General features: G+C 33.7%; 1 protein-coding gene across 1 annotated transcript in view; it reads right to left on the bottom strand.

Moving 5' to 3' along the window:
- Window positions 1-1,094: 1,094 nt before the first annotated feature.
- The window catches only part of LOC106459505 (GTP-binding protein REM 1-like), a 19,749-nt gene continuing 13,428 nt past the window's right edge, over window positions 1,095-7,415 (bottom strand). The window contains exon 5 of the transcript XR_002610612.1: window positions 1,095-1,104. The gene's annotated coding sequence lies outside the window, so the exon portion shown is untranslated. The remainder of the gene's footprint in view (window positions 1,105-7,415) is intronic.

A 7,415-nucleotide genomic window follows, 5' to 3' on the forward strand; every position in this document is an offset into this window, starting at 1 on the left:
GATTAACAAACGGAGACGTAACAATACCATCCATTGTAGAGGCCTTACCAAATGGTTTTCTAGGTGTCTAAGTACACCACCTCTATGCCCAGTATTTGTCACTGGCCAATGTATATCAACTGTGGTTCTTGAATAAAAGTAATATGCTCTTCTATATTAGTTTTGAGATAATACTTCATTCTCTGTTTCAACCTTATTCTTGTATTATCCTTTTGACCTTGCACTGCAACAATTTGGCACTATTTTGCACCTCTGTCCTCTTTCTTTCTCGTATCAACTTGTGACTATCTACTATGTGTGAGGTGTTTTCTTTGTGAATGATGTCAAGATCTTGCATCACAGCAAAGAATGATCTAGTGTATTTAAGTTTTTACACTCACAAAAACGAAACCTATCATTTTTATAGGTGTTACGTATTAGAATTTCGAATAGTCCGAAGCCTAGTTAAATAACTTAAATTTAGTAGTTATATTGTACTTTGGATTTAGTACTTAAATAAATGCCGACATATAGTTAGTTTGTAATATTTGCCAACGAGATTGATACACACAGTTTTCTTTTTTAACACAAATACGTTTTAATATACACACAACAATACAATTTAGAATAATAGTTACTACAAATAATTATTACAAACAACGATTTATAAACAAAAGTTTCCCAAACTTACAGGCAATATAAAGTCTTCCTTTTAGTCTGGAACTTCTTCGATATCTTATCGAGGATTCACGATGAGAGAGTTGATTACGAGTTGACGTAGGTATAATTCACTTAACAGGAAGCTAGCTAGCTTTGTCCTTCGTTATTTACCAGCCACATACGTCGAGTTTTCCACGATGAATTTATATATATATTTTTTTTGTAAAAATACTAAAGTCCGATGAGAATTAACTGAAGTTAAATGATTTGTAATGTTCGAACTTCTGTAACGAATTTGTTATTATCTATTTATTTTAATATCAACGTTTCCTTAGATTAAGTTTATATTTTAAAACATGTGTAGCTTATAGTGTTAAATATGTATTGCCTATTCTCCAAAGTTGTAGAAGATTCTCGAGAGTAAGAATCAGCAATGTATGTATATATGGAAACGCTTAAGTGTAGCTCAGTATTGTTACGTAAAACTGAAATTTCTAGAACGCCTCCACTCGCCTATAAATATAACCAACGTGATGCGCCGAAAAAAAGGGAGTATCTTTATTAGTTCGCTATAATCAGTGGGCGATAAAACTTCGGAAGCTATAACTGTGAAATGCTCCTCTAGTTAAACTCCTCCCATCAATATGTTCACCATCACTACAGAGTGGACTGTGCCCTGTTAAGTCTCCCAAGATAACGATGGAAAGAATAAAATCATCAAGATTTACATGATCGACTTCTTCTTCTAAATATAGGTAAAGATAACATAGTGTGAAAGTATGGCCACGGATGACAACGATAGCAATGCTCTCAAGAGGTGTAGTCATATAAGTAGTATACGTAACTTGATACTGGTCAATCAACAATCTAATTCTTCATAAACTTATCTACCATAAAGCATGTCCTTTCTGATTAAGGAACACTGCTGAATAATAACACTATCAGTAGTTTTTTAATGTTTTCTGTAAAGGGGTACACACAGGGTGAAAGGAATTGATCCAGGCCTTGGTGCTACGTATGTTAATACGAAAAACTTGATTTATCAACTATATATGCATATTTTCATTGAGAGCTCATAGGAAATACAGATGTAGAGTATGTGTGTGTGAGTTTTCGTGACAACCTTTTTTTTTCCATGGTAGGCCTATTACCTCAATGAAGTTTGCCATCTTTATCCACAGAATACAATAGAACTTCAAAATGACTGGAGAAACACATATCTATTTACGCTCCTACTGTAGTAGGGAACAGAGTGTAACAGCGCAACTCTTTCTAGAAAGAATCGTCACCATTTTTCCTGCATTAGGATATAAAATGTTGTTAAAGATTTTCATTTCTTGTACCTCTTTATCCTTGATTTGTTTTGGAAATGATCTAGAGTAAAATTAGTACAAACCCATGCAATTAACATAGTGTAACTCTAACTCACATACCTTGCTATCATGGTCTTTGCCATCAGGATGAACACAGACAAAGAATCACAGTAAGATGTTTTGGAGTGTCGAAACCACTGACAGTGAAAACATCATAGAAGGTTAGAAATATATGATGAGACTGCATTTCATAGCCTATCTGCGTTTTATCATTAGGGGACATAGGGCTTAAAATTTAAAATTACCATCTTACCCTTCTCAGATATTCCAGTTAGCTAAGTGGATATTCACCTAACAGTTGATACTCCTTGCTTAGAGAGACCAGAAAGAAGCTACAAATCAAAGATGTTAAGGAGAACCCTCTCTACTATGCTTCCTCCTGTTGAATTCAAAATAAACTGAAGGGTAATCTCAGTAAATATTCTCCCAATATCTGTTTAACTTCTAAATACGTTTATTGTCTTGTGGTCATAATGCTTCGACTTTGGTAAGCCAACAAGCCTTTATAAGCTCTTTTGTACGAAAAAAAGAGGGGGGGACAAATTCAGCAACTGAAATGCAGAGACATTAGAAAGTGGCGATGTAGGAAATATTCTTGCATGTGGAGTCGTTTTGTTGTTAATCTGTTTATATATATATATATTACATTCTTAAGAAGAAGAAGAAAAAATCAGTGGCCAATAATCTCACCACTATGAAGTTCTACCAGGAGACTCGCTTCACTTTCAAGACTTAGAGGACAGTATACAATGCTAGGATATTTTGGGCAATATACCTAAACACCACTGCTAAACATAATGCTCAAAATACCTGCTGAGACTAAGAGAGCTAACCACTGTGTAGAAACCAATAGTGTCATTGCTCTTATAGAGCACGTGTTGCCAATTTCACTGTTGTTCATTTCATGAGGAAAGGTATGGAGGTATTACCTCCAGGCATCACAAAACTTGCCAATGGTTAAGATATCTGACAAAATATAGACAGTGCATTTAATTTCACATTACCACGACAATATGCCCGACTAGAGAACACATGTGACACCAAGGGGGGATGACTCAAGACATTTCGTCTCTCGGACAAAAGCAATTTAGCCAACTTTCATAACCAACCTTTTATTGAGCGCACCAAAACACCTTTACGTGTCAAAAACTTTGAAAATTCTTGGGGAATAAGAAAAGTTTACCTGACTAAAAAGAAAATAATACTCTGTTTAGAAAGCCTGCCTACTGCACATATATATTAAGATTGTAAGTTTATTTTGTATACCAGAAGTAGTCTTCAAAGTTGATGAATGTGAAAACGTTAACTTCTTGGTAAAGAGATCTAATAAAATAAGACAGTATAGGAACAATCTTTACCATCTACGCTATTATGTGTTTGTGTACCCCAAAAAATATTTAAACTCAAAAGCATAACAAAAATATGTTATTGATACGTAAGAAATACTTTATACACTTAATTCGTATGTTAAGAATGAGCATTTCTACTCAGTCCAACGTACTTATGTCAACAAACTATATATTTAGTAATAAAAACACTATTAAATGTTTTAAAGCTGCATCATTAATTTATAATAGAGTAGAACTAAAGCTAAACTGGCCTAAAAAACTACAAAGTTCGAGCGAGCTCTTTTGTTCCTCAGAGTTACAAGAGAGTTTTAAAGGGATTCTCATACTTTTATTAAAGTTCCAGACATTTCAATAGTAGAAATGATAAAATATGAAGCCATATATTTAACGAAATACGTCATAAGTCTTCATCATGATAGGTAAAGCGGTAAGTGTATTTAACATTAATTTTGCTGTATTGAACTTGAAAGGTTCTAGGTTGATTTGAACAAGGTATTTGATTAAATCTATTTCAGTCTTAGTTGCTGTATAATAGCAGCATGTAAACACGATTAAGCCTTTTCAAGATCACGTTGATGTCATAAGTTTTGAGGCACAAACATGGTGACATTTAAAGGGCATTGCTTAATTATTTAAAAGTATATTTTTGTTTATAATTGTATTAGGCATGAAGGAATTCCTTCGTTGCCAGGAAGTAACAAAAACCAATATACTATGGACTTTAACGCTTAAGTCTCTGACTGAAAATATTGATTTTGAAAAACTGCTGTTATATGTATTGTATACACAATTGATACAGATCGTGTTGTTTTATGTAAGATCTTATTTTTGAAAGCTAATAAATTTCTCATTGTTTCGGATAAATCTAGAATTTATACATTTGATTTTTTACAAGAAAGTTGTTTCATAGCGGTGCTTACGGCTGTGTGCATTTTTGAACAAAATACCGTTTAATACTTTGTTAAAAACAACGAGTTTTCTCTGGTACTTATAATAAAGTGCACATTCATCAAACCATTTTGAATCTTCAACCCCTGACGTAAGTTTTGGATTATTTATATATTATGGTATATTATTAGACCTTTTAAGTATATTTTGAGGTGGATACAGTAATGAAAACTAAAGTGTAAATGGCTGACAAAAAGTTTAAAAGAACAGACACAGTGACAATGAATATCCATTTACTCTGAATAAAGTTTTCATACCTTTAGTCAATAAACTATCTATACAGTATGGTTTTTTTCCATTGTGGTCACACTGAGCTAACGCCTCTGATCTGGTTGTTTAGCACATTTTGTGCATAAGGTGTTATTCAGGTGAACAAACAAGCATTGTTTGTTAGATTTTAATATGTTTAAGATATTATTAAATGATTATGGATAGGTAATACGAAAAACATTTATCTAAAATCTAAATAATACTGCAACAGCTATGACTATCTGTCATTTATAAAATACAAAATTACAATTTTCTAAATCATAAAATGGCAATGTTTATCTTCCACTGAATTTGGTATAGTATCGTGACAAACCTATTACAATTGTTTGTTTTATTCTATTAACTTTTAAATCTTGCACACAGAAAAAAGTGTCCGCAACATAAAGAAATTTGATGCAATATGTTATTTCTTTTTGTGTGTAGTGATACTAACTGAAAATGAGTTACGAGTTATTTTACTTAAATTAACTTTACTCTTCAATCAGCAAAACTGCCGAACTAACAAGCTAGTCAAGTTTAGCTAAGATCGGTCAAAACTAAAGGCACGGATGGCTGACAAGACACACAAATCAGACAAAGACCTCTAAGAAGTCATATGGATGAATTAGATCTTAACCCACTTCCTCTCACTTCATTCCCCGGGAGGTCCTAAGGGTACTTACCAAGTTTAGCTTAGACCACTCAGAAAAAAGATGTAAGCAAGCATACACATACATAGCCGACTCTTCTACTCCATATTACAGATAATCATTCTGTCTAATGCATTTAATGCCGAATACCAGATATTGTAGATTATTTTGATTATGTCCACCTGATATTCTTATGTGTGATAAAAACACGAGAGCGTCTGCAGAATAGCATCTCTAATAATGTATTTTGATATTACTACGTATCATACCACAATGAGCAGATATCACCTATGTATAATACTATAACTTGTTTCCTTTTTTTAAAAAATATCAATAGATATCAAAATTTCATTGTTATCCATGATACTCTATGCAACAGTCTCTTATTGTTGGTCTTGATAAAATATAATTTTAGGTTTTTCCAAAACATCCTATATGTAGAGTACCTTTTTTAGCCGCGGCATAACGGCTCATAGAATGGTTCAGAGTTGTTTTTTCTCAAGTACAAACTTTTAGCTCACATCTCCGTTATATCTTGACCGATTTGAGATATAATTACAGTTTTAGACTCAGGAGGTCAAATCCTTTCGATTGATGTATTTGGCCACGCCCAAGGTCTCATAGATTAATTTACTCTAATCGCGCCATCTGCCTAGAATAATTTCAAGTTGAGGGTAGGCTGGTAAACACCCTGTTGAGTAATAAAATCGAATGAGGTGTACGAGCGCCCCACGCTTAATATTGCTGGCGCACAGAACTATAGCTAATAAAAAGGAAACAAAAAATGGTCTCATAGTTTAATCTACTCTATATCTGCCTAAAATAATTTTAAGTGCCGCGGCTATTGAGGATTCCCTCTTGTTTGCTCTTGATTTTGGTTGCAAAGACTATAATTTCTTGTTTGCTCTTGGTTTTGATTTCAAAGGCTATTATTAGGTTTGCATATTTTCTATGTACGCTAAAACTTGATATCTATCTAAACCATTATATGACAAAAGTCTGTGTGTGTCTAATTACAACTGGTGAACTGCTGGACCGAAGTCACCAAACCTGGCATGTACCCTTAGGGCCCACAGAAAAGTAACAAGGAGGGGGGGAGTTTGGATCGTATAAAGTAACTAACATTCGTTTGTACGTTAAAGTTACAATTCATTCTTACGTAACCTTGTAGCATTTTCTCGGAAAACAACTATTCGTTGATTTGTATAATATTTTTATGCAACATCTTGTGGCATCATTGCATTAATGTCAAAATAAAAACAAATAAATGACTTTTATTCAAAATATACAGAATTGTACAAGTTTTTGTTTCGCAATTAGTAACCGACTTAAGAAAACTGATGAAATATCATACTATGACACCTAGCTCACTGATAAAATTTCAAACGTCATTATGTATGCAACAAGACTTAACCCAATTTAGAGGAAGATAACTTATCTTGCTTGATGACGTCACGAAAAAGGTTCAGGGTTATTCAACCCTCCTTTTCGAATTGCCAGTATGCCATTTTCCGTGAACTCTTCTTATGCCAGTTGGCAGATGTATCTTAATCTTGTAAAAAATTAGTACACGTGTTAGCTGTATACTCTTGCCAGTATCATCTAAACATAGCGGTATAGGTGTACAGACATACAAGCATTTATTCACGGTAATATATACAATTTACTTGGCGTTTACTTTTTATTCATTGAAGCGTTTGTGTGCCAAAGTACCTTAATTGAACTTATGTACCTCTCACATTTTAGACAAAAATACCTAAACCATTTGTAGAAGATCTAGGATACTTAAGGGTGCAGAGCAGGAGTAAGGCCTCCCCAGTGGCACAGCGGTATGTCTGTGGACTTATACCGCTAGAAACCGGGATTCGATACCCGTGGTAAGGCAGAGCACAGCCCTTTGTGTAGCTTTGTGCTTAATAATGAACAACAATAACAACAGGAGTAAGAAATAAATTCTAATCTTACGATAAGTCAAATCTCTGAAAATCTGTACTTAAATGCTGCAATGATAAAACAAGTATAATTATTTAATGTTACGTTACTTGACGTTACAGCTTTATAAATTATAGCAGAAACATCAAGGTGGAGCTTAGATTAATTGACGGAACAAGACACGTCATATCCGCTGAGGTTTTAGCTTGCGACAGTGAATTTTTGTTTGTTTGTTTTGAATTTCGCGCAAAGCTACACGAGGGCTATCTGCGCTA

Source organism: Limulus polyphemus, unplaced genomic scaffold (assembly GCF_000517525.1).
Source record: "Limulus polyphemus unplaced genomic scaffold, Limulus_polyphemus-2.1.2 Scaffold28, whole genome shotgun sequence".
NCBI lineage: Eukaryota > Metazoa > Arthropoda > Merostomata > Xiphosura > Limulidae > Limulus > Limulus polyphemus.